This window comes from Mirounga angustirostris, unplaced genomic scaffold, assembly GCF_029215605.1.
Source record: "Mirounga angustirostris isolate CCGP_5_RB_7025 unplaced genomic scaffold, mMirAng1.0.hap1 SCAF_4, whole genome shotgun sequence".
Classification (NCBI taxonomy): Eukaryota; Metazoa; Chordata; class Mammalia; order Carnivora; family Phocidae; genus Mirounga; species Mirounga angustirostris.
Genome location: NW_026991712.1, coordinates 61041775 through 61061298, shown reverse-complemented (window position 1 = coordinate 61061298; position 19524 = coordinate 61041775). Strand labels below are relative to the sequence as shown.

General features: G+C 40.9%; 1 long non-coding RNA gene across 1 annotated transcript in view; it reads left to right on the top strand.

Annotated features, from left to right (window-relative positions):
• The window catches only part of LOC129046428 (uncharacterized), a 111519-nt gene extending 97672 nt beyond the window's left edge, over positions 1-13847 (top strand). The window contains exons 2-3 of the long non-coding RNA XR_008507690.1: positions 12961-13126; positions 13461-13847. This is a non-coding gene — a long non-coding RNA (uncharacterized LOC129046428). The remainder of the gene's footprint in view (positions 1-12960; positions 13127-13460) is intronic.
• Positions 13848-19524: the final 5677 nt, after the last annotated feature.

Sequence of the window (19524 nt, the reverse complement as noted above, 5' to 3'; positions counted from 1 at the left end):
GGAGGAAAATACATCAACATCTGTGACAAGCTCTATGAAGAGACAGTGGCAAAGCCTTTCAGGCACCAGGAGCAAAGCAAAATATAATAAATTCACTTAAGTGTCAAATTTGTGTCGGCTGAATAATGACACCATATGTCTGGGTTGCTATGTCACCATAGGCTGCTCTGAAAAAACACATGGCTTTATAGAAACGGCTGTCAGCCTGGGGAGGAAACCTTGCTGGCTACTGCCTTTCCATCCAAGAAAATGTAGTCTGCCCAGTAAGTGCAAGGTCCGATGATCAGAAATGATTGAGTTTGTTTTGTTTTGTTTTGTTTTAGCCAATTTGTCTGCACCTAGAGTGAGCGTGCTTTTACACTTGGCATGTATAATTAGAGAGGCTGTCTTAGGTGTGTTTCTTCACATCCTTCCAGTGGGTTGGAGCACGGCTTTGAAACTCATCAGTTGGCCTGCTCTGCATGGGTCTCAGTGATACACCTTATTTTCATAGAGCTCTCTGAGCAACCGTCCTCACAGGATTTTATAGACATTGTTCCACTAACTGCCTCGCAGCATCCCCAGGAGGAATCAAGGACTCAGATATTAGTTTACTCCTGGGCAAAGTGAGGCACAGAAAGGTTATGATCACAGTAGCTCTTAGAGGAGGCATGATTCTGGAGACAACTCAACATTCTTGATGCCAGGCAGTAGATCAGACATGGCAGACACTCTTTATGGGAAAGAGGATTTGTCCTTCTCTTCTGGGCCTCTGTCTCCGTTCTTCTGTCATGCCCGGTGCTGGCTAGATGCCCACTTTGTGGCTGCTTCACCGTTCCAAAGGTGCTGCTCAGCAGCCATGTGAGTGGGGACTCCACAGTTTGCACAACGGGATGCCATTACCAGAGTTTTCATGCTTGGCCACAGACCCCAATGTCTGGCAAGTATGTCCTGGGTCACTGCTCTAACAAGCCTGGGGCTCTGCAGAGCATACGGTGCCACCACACACACGGACATCTGCAGCCCAATCTCAGTTGCACACGTGGATTTGTCTGTGTCTTGATTTTGCACCACCATTAGTCCAATGGTACTTACAGTAGACTGTGGCAAAGATAAAGCACTTGGAATGGGTGATAGTTTTAATCACAAGGGCGTAGGTAGGACCAATGTGTGAATGGATCTCTTACAAGGAAAATTGCCTATGTATTCATTTTCCACAGAAGAGCCTCCCACCCCCCACCCCCACCCCCACCCCCACCCCCACCAAAGAATTTAAAAACATTAAATTAACTTTTAAACAATGACCATTTTAAGAGTGGTTCTTCCCAAACCACTATCTGAATCACTTGGAGAGCCTGTGTGTGTGTGTGTGTGTGTGTGTGTGTGTGTGTGTGTTTGTACCCTCAGAGACACTAATTCGCTGGATCTGGAGCATAGCCTGGGATTAAAAAACAAAAAGCAAGAAAACCCCTTCCCCAGGTGAATCTGATGTGAAGTCAATGATTCTTCCGAGGTTTGCACATGCCCTAGTTCCTCTGGCCTTGCCCCTTGAGAGTAGAAAACATCAAGCGCAACGTGAAACAGATAAAAAAGATTTGCGGTTTCCTGACCAGACAGAGGTGTTTTCCATTCAGAAGTATGATGTAAAGAAATGGAGAAGATAGTATAAATTCAGCGGTTTAGACCCAGTGGGAAAAGCGGAGTTTCAGGCGTGTAAAGGGAGCCTGGGAGCAGCCATGAGTAGGATGGTTCTGATCGGTTCCCTCCTTCCACCACCGTCCCAGGTGTTGGTGGTGACAACACAGTTCTCTGTCGGCTGCTTTACCCTCTCTTGAAATCAAAGGACAGAGCTTGTACAGAGGTAAGATGGCCACACATTGAGAAGGACAGCCTATTTCTCTACTTCCTAGAGCAGGGCTGAACCTGTGACTGGACATGAGCCGGGCTGAACGTGTGACTGGATATGTCAGAAGCAATGTGGTCTCAGTTCTTAGTCTACACCTTTGAAAAGACTGGCTGCTTACACTTCTCCTCTCTTCCAAAACTAACTCTGGGTTTCTCTCTCTTCAAACCCAACTGCCATTGAGAAGAAGCCTGAATCACATGGAGAGGGTGCATCCACACATTTTGTTCAACAGTCTTAGCCAAGCTCCTGGCCAAGAACCAGTATCAATGGTCAGTCATGCGCATTGATCAAGCATCTTGGGAATTCCAGCCCCAGATAACTGCAGCCCAGTCAATACCGAGTAGAGCAGAAGTACCACACAGGTGAACCCAGTCAACCCCTAGAATCACAAGAATTAACAAGAGAGTTGGTGTCTTATGCCGTAAAGTATTGTGGCAGATTGTTATGTGGCCATAGATAACTAAATGAAGGGTCAGTGTATTCTCCAGTCCACAGCTGTCTGAAGGTAAGAGATTTGATCAAAATTACAATTTCAACATAGTATTTCTGGCTGTACTTTCACTTACCATGTGGTAACTCCATCCCCTTCATATTCTTCCCATATAATTTCTCTAAGGGATATCTAGAACATACGATCAGTCAACCAGCCCGTTTGGCCACGGTGTGGCATTGGGTATATTTTTTTATTCTTACTCTGATGACCTGTCTGCTCTCAGGTGACATCTCTTTTCTCTGATGACACAGAGTAGCAGCCTGGCCCCAGTGTCCCTAAAAGCAGCATTGCTATTGATGGCCACAATGAATGAAGATGACCATGGGCCTGTTGATGCCCAAAGGTGAAGGCCCTGGGATCCATATCGAGGTGCCATCTCCATCAGTAATGTGGCCACTGGTGCCACTGTGGCTGATACTTTGGGTTCATAAGGTCCCATGGGGATTTCAGGAAACAGTTTGTTATTGTAATTGGTGATGTAAGTGCTATATCCTTGTATTTAATAATTGTTTGTCCAATTAAAATAAAGAGTTGAGTCATTCTCTTTAGATTTTTTATTACTTTTTGGTGGGGAGGATTCAAATAATCTAAGTGAAGAGCCCTGTATCAGTGTTGCTAAAGTTGTAACATTTAGGCCTCAGAGAGACTGACTAGACAAATTGCTGTAATAGGATGAGGATGCTTCTCAGTCAGGTTTTCCTCAGCAGGAATGCATGCTTTATTTGGGTGAGCTCAAGTATTTGAGTTGCTTTTTATTTTCAATAATATGAGTAGGAGAAGAGAGGTTTTCCCTTTGGACTCTACTGATAACCATAACAACATCCCAGCCTCACAAATAGGAAATATGTAAGACACAATGAGTGGAAACCCAGAGGAGAATAGATTTGAATCTCTAATGTAGTAATTAGTTAAACGTTTGATATCACACTTACCACACCAATATTTTGGGATTATTTCTGGGAGATGGTTTTATGTACTTTCTTTTTGTCTGTTCTAAAGGGACTGTGTCTCCCTCTAGGACTGAGGTTGAAACAGATGGAAGATATATGAAGTATATGATTAATTGAAAATATGAGGATAAATACAAATTTAATGAGATAGGAAAATGGAGGAACAGGGAGGAATGAATACACACTGAGCAAGAGGATATCAAGGCGGAGTTGTGTCTGAGTTTATGTTGTAGGACAGCTTGATTCTCTTGCATGTGGCTTTGGAAAATTGGAGGAAAGGAGAAAGTCCATGTTTCCTGGGCATCTAGGCATCGAGAGATTAATGGGGAAGTAAAGGGGAACTTTTATGCCTGAAATAGAAACCTCTTTTGATGTTCTCTTTTGAGATACTAAAAGAAACCAGATCACAAAAGGATTCTACTGACTGATTTGGGTACTTCCTATAGTAATGTGATGATTGGACAATGATTAATCCCTTGTGCCAATGATGCATTTTCAGTGTCATGAAACATCTTAGAAAAGTTAAAAAGAAAGAACTGACTTCCACACTTTTTTTTAAACCAAAAATAAAGTTTTGGTGTCCATGTTCAAAAAATTAAACACTAATGTTGGAGAATAATTGCTAAATATTTCTGAAAGTAAATTGAGTTCCTCTGAGTTATATTAAACTTGGTAATTTTCATAGTAGAGTATAAATAGGTCCTTGCTTAGTTGGCTATTGTTCCTCATAATGAACATCTGGTTAAATTCTTATATACAAATATGAAAGAATTATATTTTTTAGAGATACTGTTCTAGGAGTCCATTTGACACTTGGAACTCTCTTTAACCTGCCAAAGATGCTCTGATAAGTCTCGAATTTTGAGACTCACTTTGTCAGACACATTGGCAAGAGGCCCATGCTTGAGGAATAGACCTTTTAGATGTAGGACTCCTTAGCCAATTTGGAAGATTTTGAATTTTTGTTGGAACAATGAAGTCGAGTTCTAAACCCTTTCCCCACATGTTATAAATATTAACAATGAAGGTAATGTGGGTGGTGGAGTTTTTTTTTGAAATGTGGATTTCAGTATTGGCTGAGATGATAATAAAGTCATTCACTGAGAAACAGAAGAGGAGGTTGTTCTAATTTTACATGTGCCTTATTTCTCATGAAGGAAAAAGGAATAAGAAACAGCTTCTGCATAGTAATCAAGTTTATAGAGTCAATACCAATGGATAAAATGGGTTAGGCCAAATTACACAAGTATTCATAGTTTGAAATTTTAAGAAGGCACATTGCTTAGTATTTAAGGAGGCAGGTTTTATGGTCAGATTCCCTGGGCTTAAGCAATACCCGGCCACTTCCAAGCTTTGTGAACCTGAGACATACAGAAGTGAAGCAACTTGTCCAATTTTCTCTCCCTAATGCCTACTAGGTTAATAATAATACTTAACTCATGAAATAGTTGTGAAGATTTATTTTAGTTCTTGGTTTCTTGGTATCTTGGGCAAAATAGTAAGTGCTCAATAAATATTAGTGGTTGCTATCATTATTATTGAGTAGAAAGAAGTACCCATGAACAAATTTATGCACTCAGGGAGAAAAATAAAAATAATTCCTCCTTTGTTCACATTTTCCAGTCTCTTTTAGACACTAAAAAGGAGGTTGAGGAGATTGGGAGAATTTCCATCATTATGCATGTAACTTTAATGAATTATTCCTGAAATGAGACTCTTATAATCCTTAATATGTTGGCTAATGGTGTAACTCCTTTTATACAATCCCTTGAATACATACTGGGCTAGAACACCTCTTTTACTTTGTTGGACATGGAGGGTTCCCTAACATCCCTTTCCTTTTGTTATTGAACAAAAATTATTGTTATGGGAAAGATGTTCCATGAGCACCGAAAGCATTTGTGGCCATAGAGTATCTTGCCTCTGCCACTTGGCTGGGATCATGGAAGCATGACATACAGCAGTCAGGCACAGCAGAATGCAGCCCCAAATTTGGCAGCAAATTCAGAAAATGTCACTTCTCAAGGCAAAAATAAGAAGAGAAAAATCATGGGTGAACCCGTTGTCTGCTAATCTGCAAAAGTGAGTCCTCTGACTGGAATCTAATTGTGCGCTGCCCGTGAAGTTAGTGTGTTTCCAAATTGCCATACAGGAGATGCAGGATGTCTCACAAACTCAGTCAAAGGCCTTGGACCTTCTTCCTGAGTCCTGGCAAAGTCATCAGGATGTTTTATTATTGTTGTTGCCGGGTGATGCTACCGTAATCTGAATATCGCTCTGTCATCTAGGGATGATAATGATTTACCTGAATTAAAGAAGAAAAGATTGGGAGGCTAATTTATCAGACTGACCAAAAGACTGTCCCTCCTGTCGTTTTTGAGAAGTATTCCTGGAAATGAAGTTGGGTGGGACAGGTCATTGCACCTTGATGGTACCCATTAGCATCACATTAATACTGCACTCAGGAGACTGTCTTTTCAGTGTAATTTACATTCCCATGCAACTCTTCCTCTAGAGGCAAGAATGATCTGATCACACTCAAGAACCACTATGAGCCTTTGGGAGTTACATTTATCACTGTGAATGAATACATTGGTGTTTTGAATCAGTCTCCTAGGTATTTGGTTAATGTCAATTTTTAGAAGTCCATCACTCTGAGTCAATAGGAAAACACACACACACACACACACACACCCCCCACATAACGTTGCACAGCTGGACCTAGCATGGGCTACACTGGACCTTTTCAAGATGCAGCAGGGTCAGGCTGGGACCTGCATCCCTCTTCGACATTTCTCCCCTTGCCACTAGAGACTAGATCAGGGAAATTAAGCCTTCCTTTCTTGCACCCTCTATTTATAGAGACATAATTTACCCTACTCCCACTGGGCTAGGCAATGTTCTGATTCTTCATATATTTGCAAAGAGTGGAAAAAAAGTAATTCTAGGGACTGAAGAATTAGTATAACAACTGAGATCCTGTGAGGCTTGCTAAGCTCAGCTCTAATTATGATGTCATTGGCACAATGTCATTGGAGAAGCCACTTGATTTGTGCTGTATTTTCTTGGCTCTAATCCAATTCCATTAAAAGCTGAAGATGAATTTTGATTTCTCACATCTCAAATTCTTGGCAGATATCCAGAGACGTACACTATCAACACATAGTCACTGTGTTTGTTTAAAGTCTGTCTTATTCAGTGGGGTGATACAAGACCGACTGCTAAGGAAATAAGTCTGATAACTGTAGAAAGTGAAAGCCTATAATAAAAATATGGCTAAAATTTCAACTCCTCCCCATCTCCATGCCATTTGTTACTTAACATTTCGAATCTTAACGTGGTTATAAAAATTCTTATACCAGAAGAAATAAACCAACTGCCAAAGTTGTTGGGGCCCAGATAATAAAGAGTCTTAATTAGACATATCCTGTTTGTTCTCAAAATCTAAAGAAAATTTCAACTATTTTTGACTTTCCTGTTTGGCTTAATTCATTGAGAAATAATTGTCAAAGGAAGTCCATATGCCTTTTGAGAACCAGTTTTAAATGAGTAATACTTTTCCTTGCCTTAAAAAAAAAAAAGCACCAATCAAAACACGACCTTAGAGTGTCAACCTTTGCTGACAGAAGCTGCCCTCTGCTTTACGTGTGGAAAATAGCAGCAAATGCTGTGAGCCAGTCCAGAAAATGCCCTCAGGCACCAAACCTGCAGTCTCAGAAACCACTAACAAGGTGATTTCTTTTCACTGACACTCCCTTCCCCTTGGCCAGAAATGTAAAGAAGATGAGCTACCTCATAAACTCCTGGCTACCTTTGCTCCCCATGAAGTCACAAGTTCTTTGTTTATCTTTTCTTTTTGAACCCTGGGAAAAGTATATCAAAGGGATCCGCTCTGCCAAAAGTTTGTGCACTTAGGAACTGGCGCTGTGACAAATGCCTGCAGAGAAGAGAAAAGATTTCTGTGTTTCTTAGTGTTATTTTCTCCCTTGAGATGTTTCCAGAGACTTGAAAGGAGGGCTGAGCTGAAGAACCGATTAAACTTGCTCCTATGAAAAGTGAAAGTCAATGGGAACAACCAGCTCTCTCTGCCTCCACTCCTGGCACAGCAACTCAGGTGACTGGCATCACTTACCACAGAAATGAGAGCCGGACAAGACCCATCCAGCCCTCTACCCTTTCACCTTGCAAGGACAGAATTGTTTCCTGTGGTCTCTCTCATTGAGTCTGGTTGAATTTTAAAACATGCTTCAGGGAGAGAGTGCCCCAAGTTTCCTTTGGGAGTTCTCGCCACAGAGGAAAACTTGGCTAATACGTTGAGGATTTCTTTGAGTTAGGCTCATCCCATTATTTTGAGACAATCCTTGCCTCCTCTGTGCTTTGTGGTCTTATGAAATGATTCAGTTCTCCACTTTCTCCACATCTGAGGAGGAGAATTGTATCATCATCAAAATACTGTTTGGAAAGACTAGAAGGCTGGGGCCGTGGAGGGTGTTTACACCACCCACCCCACGTAGCTTCAACATTTCTTCAGAAAGCTCCACTTTTTCCAAAATCTAGAGAAAGCATTTGCGAAACTTGAAGTTGGCTTGTTCTGTTGTGGAGGTGCTGTGGCCCAGAACCTAGAGAATAATCTGGGCTCTGTAGCCTGTACTGGGCCCTGAGCCTAATGGGACTGTCTGACATGAATCCTTGACCAAATTGAGAAGGTCAATAACATTTTTGAGAGCACTCACCTCCACTTCGGAGGCCATTCTCCTACTTCCAGGGTCCCCCAGGTGTTGTTGACATCACTCTGTGGCCCCTCTGTCCAGTGTTCTTACCTTTACTCATTCTTTCTCAAATTGTCACCTTGGGAAGCATTTGCCAAACCACCAGAAATGCTGAGCTATTGGCTGGATAACCCTCCTCCCTGACCACCTCAGGGCATTTACATTTAATAGCGAATACTGCCTTTCAACTAAGGGAGAGTACTTTTCCAACTCCAAGATTCCAGATGCCTGGAATAGAAATGGCAGTTGTGGATATTTTTTTTTCTCTGTGGAGGAATTGAGAAGAGGGCTTATCAGAAGAAATCTTCAAATGTCATGCCGTCTTAATAAAATGATAGACAACATCTGAGAGCCAAGTGATGTATTTATTTAACTGAATCTTTACTTCTGCCTCTTAGGTGGGTAATGTTAAGGTTCGTATTTTATGGGAAGCAAACTAAGTCTTGTGGAGTCTAAATCACTTGCCCTGGATAACACAGTCAGAGTTGGAATTGGGTTTGAACTTACGTGGTCGCACTCCAAAATCTGTGTTCCCAAATCACCATGTAAATTTTAGTAGCGGTAATGGTAGTGATGCTAATTATAGCAGTGAATATTGATGGAGGGCTTATGTACCAGGCATTGTGGCAATCCCTTCATGTGTGTTATTCTATTTCATCCTCAGAATTATCCCATGTGGTAGGTAGTTTTAATATATCTCCTTTGTATATGCAAGGAAAATGGAGCACAGAGAGGCAAAGTTTCCATTCATTCGAGGTTATCTCATTTAAGGGTGTATTCTAGGTTACATAGCTAGCCAGTTGCAGAGTTGTGGATTCAGACCCAAGCCAACTGACTCTAGAGTCTGTGCTCTTCCTTGCCTTCCTTGATGACTCTGTCTTTATCTCCACTGAGACAGAGGTAGCCCTGCCATCCCAGTGGCCATTATGACATGTAGGCCTTCAGACAGTGTTTTAGAAACTGGTCCACTCATAATTTACCACAGAACTCCTTTACCCGATGAAGACACAGTTAGCGCCCACAGGAGGCAGCAAGAGGACAGAGTGGAGTTCTAGTCTTACCCATCAATTCTCAGTACCATCCAACCGGTCATCTCTGTGTTCTCATATGTAATTACATATATTCCAAGTGGAGCCAAATCTCTCTGTAGTTTCTTGTCCTCTGCTATATGTAAAACAGTGATCTGAAAGTCAACCAAATGCTGTCTTTCAAAAGGCCCTCTGAATAGACACAACATTAGACAGTGCTAAAGAAAGAAAGTTTAGATGTTTTAAGCAGAGAGAGGCAGAGAACAAGACAAAGAGAGAGCCAGGGATAGAGAGAGAGAGTGAGAGAGAGAGAGAGAGAGATTGGTGGCAGAGTGGGGGATTCTACTTTGAAAGTCAGCTGGAATATAGATGCCGGGTGTCTATATCCCAAGGGACCAAGAAGCCACCCAGAAGAACCATTGACTGAGGGAAGAAGGAACCAGGCAAGATGCTCGTCAGTAACAAATTTTGGTCACCAGTTGGGAAGATGAGATGACCATTCTAAGTATGGCCTGGTATATTTAGAAGGCTGTAAGTAAAAATTTAAAGAACAGTCCGCATAGTCTGCAACACTGTAGCATAAACAACACTGCTTGATTAGTCACACATAGAGACAAAGAGGGCATTCTTCCTCATTTCTCCACTTCCTGGGCATTTAGCATTCCTGAGTTCATTGTGTTCCCCTGACCAAAGTAGTCAGTTCATGGATGACCGCACAATCCAACTGGAACCAGTACTTGGTCTTTTTGTGAAAGCAACCAATAGGAAGGAGAGCTTATTACCTCAGCGATTTAGATCTGGGAAGAGATCGCCTCTTGCTGCTGGTGGCCATCTTTCCATCACGGGGCGTCTGCAAATGAAGCCATCGTGAAGGATGGCAGAGCTGAGACAGACATCATTTGGGCCTTTGGATTAATATCCCTTCCTGCTTACCCCAGTCTGATTTGGATTTTCTGACCTTTGCCACCCAAAGTTTTCACAGTGGGGTTGATAGTGATGGACTGGGCCATTTTTTAGGCTAGATTTGTCAGGGAAGACCTCTTTAAGCGTCTGGAAGTCTATGGATCAAGGTGCTGATAGTATACCATTTCGCAAAGAGGGGGTTCAGGGTGAATATGTTTTTAAAGAAACAATTATTTCTTTGTTAATAGGAAAATATTATATATACAATTCCAGCTTTTCCTAAAATTGTGAGACAGTCAACTGATCACACTGCTTCTTTGTCTCCAGCCACTCGGTATTTGAGGTGTAGCATTTGCTGCTCTAAACTCCCAGGGATAATTTGTGAGAGAACTCACAGATGTGCTTTTGCACTTATGCACACCTCATTTGTCTTCCTCCTATGAGGTGAGGTTTCGCATCTCTTCTAACCCGACGTGTTTCCAAATTCTCTAATCTTGTGGGGTCAATTGCAGAATTACTTGTCAAATAAAATAATGAATTTATTGTGGTATCTGCAAAGTGGGAGGTGATGGGGACTAATAGCTTCCAGAGGCAAGATGGTGTCCTCCAGAGACAGGAGTGAGGAGAATCTGAGTGTGTGACCAGATTTGTTTTCTTGGCATATTTACCTCCTGCTCTCAAACACACTCACACCATTCATGGGGGAGGTAAATTGGGAAGCTTTTATTTGAATGAAAGCCCCTCAGGTAGACTGGAGGCTCCACTTACACCCAAGGTCCTCTTTGTCTGCTATCTGGCTGCTGTACATTTGGGGAGGAGCAAGTATTGCATTTTGAGAAGGAGAGAAGGAGGGGGGGAAACATGGGGCCCTTAAAATGACTGAATTTACTAGCTACTCTGAATTGGCTTCCTGTATTTCATCTTGGGAAAAAAAAATTCAGAGCAAGTGACAAAAAGCTACTTCTGGCTTTTTGAATACCCTCAGGGGGGAAGGCTTCTAACCTTTCAGAAACTCTTTCAAATTGAAGCTTAAAGAGAATGTGTATGTGCTCTTGTATGCTTTCCACACAAACTCTGCTTTTAATGTTAGTTGCATGTGGATTAAGGTCTCCTGAAGGTGTATCTTTGTATTTATTGTGGGTCAGAAAGTGAATAATGGTGGCTATTGAAATCAAACTGTCCACTGTATAGCATTGTGCCTGGTGTTAACAATATTGTATTGTGTACTTAAGCATTTACTAAGAGGGTTGGGCTCTTATCAGAAAAAAATAACAATAATAAATAAGAGGGTGGGAGGAAAGTTTGGGAGATGGTGGATAGGGTTTATGGAATAGATGATGGTCATGGTTTCATGGATGTATCCTTATTTCTCAAATCATCAAGTTGTATTCATTAATTATGTATAGTTTTTTGTATGTCAAAAAAATCAAACAGGCCTATTCTACTCAAAATGAAATTCTTATTTTTTTAATTCTAAAAATAGTTATGGTTGCTTCAGATCTGCTGATCAACGTGTACTCCTAGCAGCAGAAATTGGAAAAATGTGGTGTGTTTCTCTGAACAGATATAAATGCATCTTTTCTCTTGCGTTCCTCTTATATGGGCCATTCATGCAATACTGAGTAGTCACATTCTATTAAATAATGCATATTAATATTTTGGTTCTAAGATTTTGGTAACTTCATGTCTTTTTATTCTTATTGTAAATTTTTAGACATATCTAAAAACATAAAATCATTAGAGATAAAAGTACAGAGAATAGTGTAATGAACTACCATATACAGAAATGAGATTTAATACATTATTTGATCCATTTTTTGATTTGAAAATTCATTACAGACCTATAACCTATCACATTCCAACCCTCAATGTTTACTTCCATTTGAATCTCTAAAATAATTCTTCTTCCATAATAACGCTATTGCCATCACACCTATAAAAATGAACAATTCTAACAAACCTAAGTGATAAAAGTTTAACTTTATGTAACAGTAAAATATTTTACATGTTAAGTTTTTATGTTTATACCCAGAATCATCTAGAAATGCGTATCACTATCAGACAATAGTTTTGCTTTTGATATTTGGTAAGACCTCGATACTATATTATGGCCTAAACATTTCTTGTGTTTCATCTTAGAAGTTTCATTGAAAAGCTCTTTGAATGAATCTGAATCAGATTTTTTTCTCTCACATTCTTTAACATAATGTTTTCTTGTTCAAAATACATGTGCTTTTGGCACCGTGAATAATCATTTATTCCTTTATGATTTTTTTTTTTTTTTGGTAGGAATTGATGGCTTACTTTGGGAACAGCTGAATCCTCTCTCAAGCTATAGTCTCGAAGCACATGAGAACAGATGACATATTAAACTGTTTCCATTCTGTGAGGTTTAAGTCACTAATGTGTTAGATGGTCAAGTGTAAGAATTACAATGTTAGACTTTCATAGGTCTCTCTAAGGACCTTGTTAGAAGCCATTTGTTTTCACAGTGTTTGTAGATGCTTTACAAGGACAACTAACAGGTGACCAATACAGAAGGTCATCTTGGACACTGGGAAAGAGCTCTAGAATCCACATAGAAGACGTGCTGAGCTCTGGACTGCATCTTACTGTATGAACTTGGCCAACCAATTGACTTCTCTGAGCCTCAGTTTCTCAATTTGTTAAATGGAGCAAATCACAAAGTTATGGGGATTACATAAAACATAAAAATTATTCTGCAAGTATAATACTCTTTATTGACATAAGGTGATAGGGGGTGTGCTATGGGCTGACTTATGTCCTCTCAAAATTCATATGTTGAAGCCCTCACGCCCAACGTGACTGTATTTGGAGATAGGGTTTTTAGGAAGTAATTAAGGGCAAAATAAGGTCATAAAGTGGGGTCATAATCTGATAGGTTTGGTGACCTTATCTCTTTTTCTGTCAGAAACACTGAGGGAAGGCAAGTGAAGCCACAGCGAGATGGCAGTCACCTGCAAGCCAGGAAGAGTACTCTCATCAAAACCCAACCCTGCTGATGTCCTGATCTCAGACCTCCAGCTTCCAGAACTGGGAGAAAACAGATTTCTGGTGTTTAAGACACAAAGTCTAAGGTATTTTGTTACAGTAGCCTGAGCTGACTATACAGGATGTGAGGGAAGAATGCATCCTATGGATGGTAGGCTCTCTCTCTTTCAACTAAAAGAAGATCAGGAGAATGGTTTTATGTTTTAGAAGGAGGAAAGTAGATTAGACATCATGTAGCATGTAGAGGAAGAACACTGGTCAAGAATGATGAGCTTCCAATTGAGCTTCTAATCTTGCCTCAGTCAAGACATGTGAGGGCACGCAATTAAAGTTGAAAGCCTTTGGGATCTCAGTTTCCTAATTTCTAAAATAAAGAGATTTTAACAAAATGTCTTTCAACATCTTTCTTTTTTCTCTTAGAGGCTTGTTTGAGCTCCATGATCTTTTTTGCCTTCCCCTGATGAAATAATGAAACCCTTGAGAGCTATTTGGAAAGACTGTGGAGGTGTGTACCTTCTAAATTATGCCGAAGCTCCCCTGCATTGTATCATACATGCTACATACCTGGAAGTAAACCTGCTAATTTCTTTCTTGTGTTCTTTCCAGCCATCAGGGTTTCCGATACCTGGTCTTTGTTGTGAATAATAGATATAGTTTATAGATAGACATGATGGATTTATAAATTCAAAAGACAGAAGTTATCATGAGACTAATGATCCAAGTAAAAGTATATGCAAAGAAAGAATCATGGAACACTCTATCAAAAACTAATGATGTACTGTATGGTGACTAACATAATAAAATAAAATTTTGAAAAAAGTATGCTAAATCTTATTTAACACTTTGTTTTGCTTATTTTGAGCCAAGCCTTGCCACAGTGATTGTGAACACACACACACACACACACACACACACACTGTCGTGGGTTGAGTGGTGGCCTCTCAAAAGATCTCTCCACCTGAAACCTGTGAATGTGACCTTATTTAGGAAAATAGCCTTTGCAGATGTAATTAATTAAGTATCTTGAGATGATAGTACCATAGATCACTCAGGTGGGCCCTACCTCCAATGACAAGTGTCTTATAAGATACAAAATAGGAGAAGACACAAAAGGACAGAAAGCCATGTAACTGAACAGAAGGATAGAGGCAGAGACTGGAAGGATGTGGTCATAAGCTAAATAACACCTGGGGCCACCAGAAGCCATCAGAGGGAGCATGGTCTTGCCGACGCCTTGATTTCATACTTCTGGTCTCCAGAGCTATGAGAGAATAAATTTCTCTTGTTTTAAGCAACTTAGTTTGTGGTAATTTGTGGTGGCGGCCCTAGGAAACCCATACACATTCTCTTTATTACCCCTAACTTTCATTATATACCATTTCCCAGTGGATACATTAACTAGATTTGAACAATTTTTTAAAAAGATTTTATTGTTTGAGAGAGAGAGCACGAGCAGAGCAGAGGGTGAAGGAGAGGGAGAAGCAGACTCCCCACTGAGCAGGGAGCCCAATGCGGGACCACATCCCAGGACCCTGAGCTGAAGGCAGATGCTTAACTGACTGAGCCACCCAGGTGCCCCTAGATTTAAACAATTTTGCATCTTACAAAGGCAAGTGTATTTCTAGAGTTAAATACCTAAGCTATGGATGATTCTGGGATTGAAGGGTGAAGAGTTATCAGCACTGTGCTTTTGGTTGATTATTGAGAGGAGCCTCCTAGGTAATCAGAGTTAACTTGGTTTTGAAAGTTGGAAGGGGACATAAGATTTGAGTGAGGGAACGGCTTTTAGTGTGAACAGAATTTTTCAGTCTCTTCACTATTGAGACACAAATAGGGGGGCTGTCCTGTGCTTTGTAGGATGTTCAGCAGCATTTCTGGCTTCACTCACTGGATGCCAGTGGTACCCCCCCCCCACTTCAGCAATTGTGACAACCAAAAATGTCTCTACACATTGCCAAGTGTCCGCTGGGGGAAAAAAATCATCCCTGTGGGACAACTACTAGCTTAGGAGATGACAAAATACAGGCTCTGTGATAAGAATGAAAAAAGTACCTGTGGAAAATACTCAAAAGAATATCAAAATCCACAGGATTTTCTGAGGAAAGCCATTTTCCTAGCAATAATAAATGACTCTCTTTAACCCAAAATAAAAGCAGATCTATATGAGAAAAGACCTGTCATATCTAAGATTATTACCTTCCCTGATCACTTTTAATGTCAAAGAGGATCATCCTGTGACAGAAGAGAATTTTCTCATGGTGCAAAATGATACATATGTACAAATATGTGTATGTATACACATATACGTTCCTATGTTTATACGTATCTGTGTATACAGATAGAGGTCTATGCCTATATACACATGTGTATGCATGCATGTGTATATTAAATGCTTATTAACAGAGGGCTACAAGAGTTTAATATACTGCATTGTCTTGCTTGGGAGTTCTGAAGTTTCAGAGCATAATTAATCATTTCTAATGATGATGAAGTAGATTAAAAGCCTTTGAGAAAGCTCTGTTGGAAAGGGCTACAAGTCACCCTGGTGTAAGTGGACTAAATTGGAACAATAGTGTTGCAAATTTTTCTCGCAAATCTAAGATTCACCCAGCTAATACGAAAACAGAATTCTGTTATTTTGTTCCCTACAAAGTGCTTATTACCTATTTGGAACTTTGTGACCTTGACCATGCACTTCTGTGCGTCACACAGCGGAGAGTCCTCTATTTACTTCCACACAGTCACCTGATGTGCTTTAGAAGTCATGTATAATTACAGTGAATGGAGCTTTCTAAAGATACACTTGTGGTAAGCTTGGCTTCTTCTACTTCTAGAAAAATGTTCACATGCAGGAAAAAAGTTTCCTTTGACAATATCTAAGGTCTTCTTTAGATCAGAGAAATATTTGTCTTTACCTTTAAAATATACATTTCACAGGATGCAGACAGAGTGAAACTTGCTAAGGGCCATTTCCCGGCTTGGGAAATGGACTGAACTGGCTGATCTAACAGTTCACTGAGATCCCATTAGAATGACACCACTTCCCAGAGACAACAGGAATCATGAGGTGAGGTCTGGAAACAAATCAAGGATTTTTGTGGAGAAATGCCTGTGGTCCCACCAAGCAAGAAAAATTGTAGGGAGTATCTTTTGAAACTTATTTTTAAAATTGAGGATCATAAATCACAAGTGTTTCCAAGATAGTCTACAGATGTAATGAATACTCTAGATTTTAATTAACAAAAAGGTGATGAGTGTAGAGGTGTAGAAGGACATCAGGTCGACAAGAACATAAAAGGTTTTCTTGCACAGGGTTATTTCCCTTTTGAGAGAAAAAGATATTTTCTCAGTTAGAGAATTCTTTTTCTGCTAATAGCACCGTTCCCATTTTTGGTATTATTAGCAGCTTGCTTGGGGTGGGGGCAGGGCGGTCACCTGAGACCCGTAGTCCCACCTCTCACATACGTGTAATTTGAGAAATACCTCTGTTGCCTGAAACAATTCTTTTGAGGCCCAGTTCTGGCTACAGAACGCAGTCACACGCTTTTGAGGGAACCGGCACCTGCTCTTGGCCTTCAGCCTGAGGCAACATGGCGCAGCCCCTTGGGTGCTAGTGTGGCCGCTGCAGTGCGGATGTTGGTGGCGTGGGCCTGGTTTTTCCACAGTTAAGCGGGACCAAGATCTCATTCCTTACGGATACTTTTGCTTGTACAAGTGCTGGGTTTTGCCCACACGAGCAGCTCCCAAACCCAAAAACGTAAGTGTCATTTGTGGTTCCTGTGATGGAACCTGATGGAAAACTTGACCGTAAGTTCGAAAAAGTCATGTGAAGAAAAAAAAAAAAAAAGGCCTCTGGCACAGAAATCAGGAAATTCTTCAAAAAATATATTGTGCAACCAACATTTGCTTCCCTAACTTTCCCAGCAGCCTGCCACGGTACCTTCGGGGGTGTGTGACTGACAACACCAACCACCACCACCGCTCTCTGACCTGAATCCCCATCGAGCAATCACTGGCCTCTCAGGCCCTCCTTGCCAGGGTCTGGGGGAATCCACCCCCCTCTCTGCCCACCTTGGATACTCTCCTGAGGCAGCCTGAGGTCTCTCTCTGCCTTGGCAGCTCATGTCACTGGCCCCTTCCTCACCTGAGCTCCAGGTTAGGGCAGGACCCCTCTTTCACCACGGCAATATAAGTTCTCACACCTTCTGAAGCAGGATGGCCTTGCTCCTTCCCAATGGAAGCACCGTGAAGCCTCTCAAAACTCTCCTGCTGCCCCCAAGTTAGACGGTACTGAGAGTAACAGTAAAATTGTTTCTGATATAATTACTGTTTCTCCTATCTTATATAAGACTGCTATGCTATTTATGATGAGAGATACTGTTCTTCTTAACATTCTTGAAATTGTACATGGACTCACCTTTAGAAAACGTAGCTGTTTTTGTCAAAGTAAAAAGCCTAAAGCAAAAGTGGGTCTGTTGACTCCAACCAGGAGGCTTTTCTGGAAAATCTGGAGCATGTTTCTTTCAAGGTGGTTGGTGTTCAGTTTCTGTTTTCAACTTCTTGTAAGCCACTCTTTAGGGCAAGTTGTGACTGATTTCTTGGGAAGTAGGTCACTGGACCATAAGAGTGCCTCTCACCACCTCCTCTTTCATTTAATCATAAGTCTGGAATTTAAACCCAGGTCTCTCACCCCAGAGTCTGTGCTGCATTTGCTTCCAAAGTCACCTTCTACCGAACTTGCATATGTCACTGCTCTCCACTTTGGGAATAAGATCGAGCTGCTTTCCACTTCCCTTTCCTTCTTGTCTTCCACATTTTGAAATAGAAAGCTCATCCATAAGAGATTCCAGGGGGCTGTAGGGGGTGTAGGATGAAGCTGGTGGAGCTTGGCCTCTGGAGACCAACTCACTGCTTTAAAAATCTCTACCTTCCACTCTAATTACTTCCCACTCTAAACATCCACTTAATCTCTAGGTGTTAGAGGGAGGAGGATTATGTTACCCTGTTGTTGTGGGGGCTAGCATAGTTTATACATATAGTTTTGTTGTCAAGACTGATAAAGGGCTTTACAGAGTCAGTGGGGTGGGAAGAGAAGGAGCAAGGCAGGAAGTGTGCCTCTCTTCCACCCCAGTACATCTCTCCCTCTACATTTTGGTCTTCCTTGAGCTGGAAGGTCTTCCTACACCTGTTGTCAGTGACACAGTAACCACCATAGAGCAGATTCGCCAGATGCAACCAGTTCATTATTTACATATCGAGTCCACAAATGCTATGAGACAGTGAATTGGAACTGCCTCCATCATCTTCCTTCTTTCTAGAGATAAATGATTCTCAAAATGGAAACTTGGGGAATAAAAAAAATCATTTAATTACTTTATAATCACCTCTCTTTTCCTTTTCTCATATTTCATATAAGGTCTGCATGGAAATTCATGCTTTAAATATTCCTTTAAAATGTTCCTTGAAGCTTTAAAATACTCCTAAAATCCCAACAAGAATTTTTGTCCACTTGTCTTTTTTTCCATCTATTCCCGTTACAGAACATGGTTCTGTGGGGTTGGGAGCTCTAACGGTAAACTCTTTAGTTTTGTCTATCTACAGCTATTTTTAAATAAAATTTTGTTTTTTTCTGGATGTGATAATAAGAAAGGTAGAAATACTGGAAAGATTTAGGTTCTTAATTAGTTGATTTTTCTGAAACATTGGATGAATTTTTGAGCAGTAATCATAAAAGTTAGTAGAAATTTCTGAGTAGTGCATGGCCCAGCATGCCACCTCACCTCTACCTGGTCTCACTGGGGAATGCCCTCCACAGTGCTCTTAATATTAGTATTTTCGCTCCTTCCCTTGGATAAACAGTTAGTGCTTGGTGTAAAGGGATCAGATAGTATTTACTTCTAGGTACTTTGAGGTGATCCTGCCAGGAAATTTTTACATTTTAAACATTTGAGCTTGATAAACCAAAGGAATGAATTTCTAGCAGTAGAATGGGACAGAAAATATCTAACATGCACCTTAGTCTCTGTGCAAGTGAGGAGTGACATTGCTGTAAGTAATAGGGACCCGCACCCTTCACCCTGTCCCCCTCAAAAACCCCAATGGCTTAAATAAATCAGGGGTCATTTTTATCTCCTGCAAAGGAAAATGGAATCAGGTAGTTCAGGGCTAATACGGCAACTTCATGACAAATCAAGAATTTGGGCTTCTACTTTGCCATTTTCCGGATATGTCCCTTGTCCTCATGCTCCTAAGGTGGTATCTGAGTCCAAGCCAACCTGTACACATATCAGGGGGAAGAAGGGAAAAGGCAAAAGGAACATGCCCCCGTTGCATCAATAACCCTTAAAGATTTTTTGAAGCCTGTCCGGTCCCTTTTGTTCTTACATCACTTCCTGAACTATAGCCTGTGAGCACCCCTGACTAAAGGAAGCTAGAAAGTGCAGTAGGTTCTTTAGTTCTTGGAGAGTAGCACATTGCAACCCTG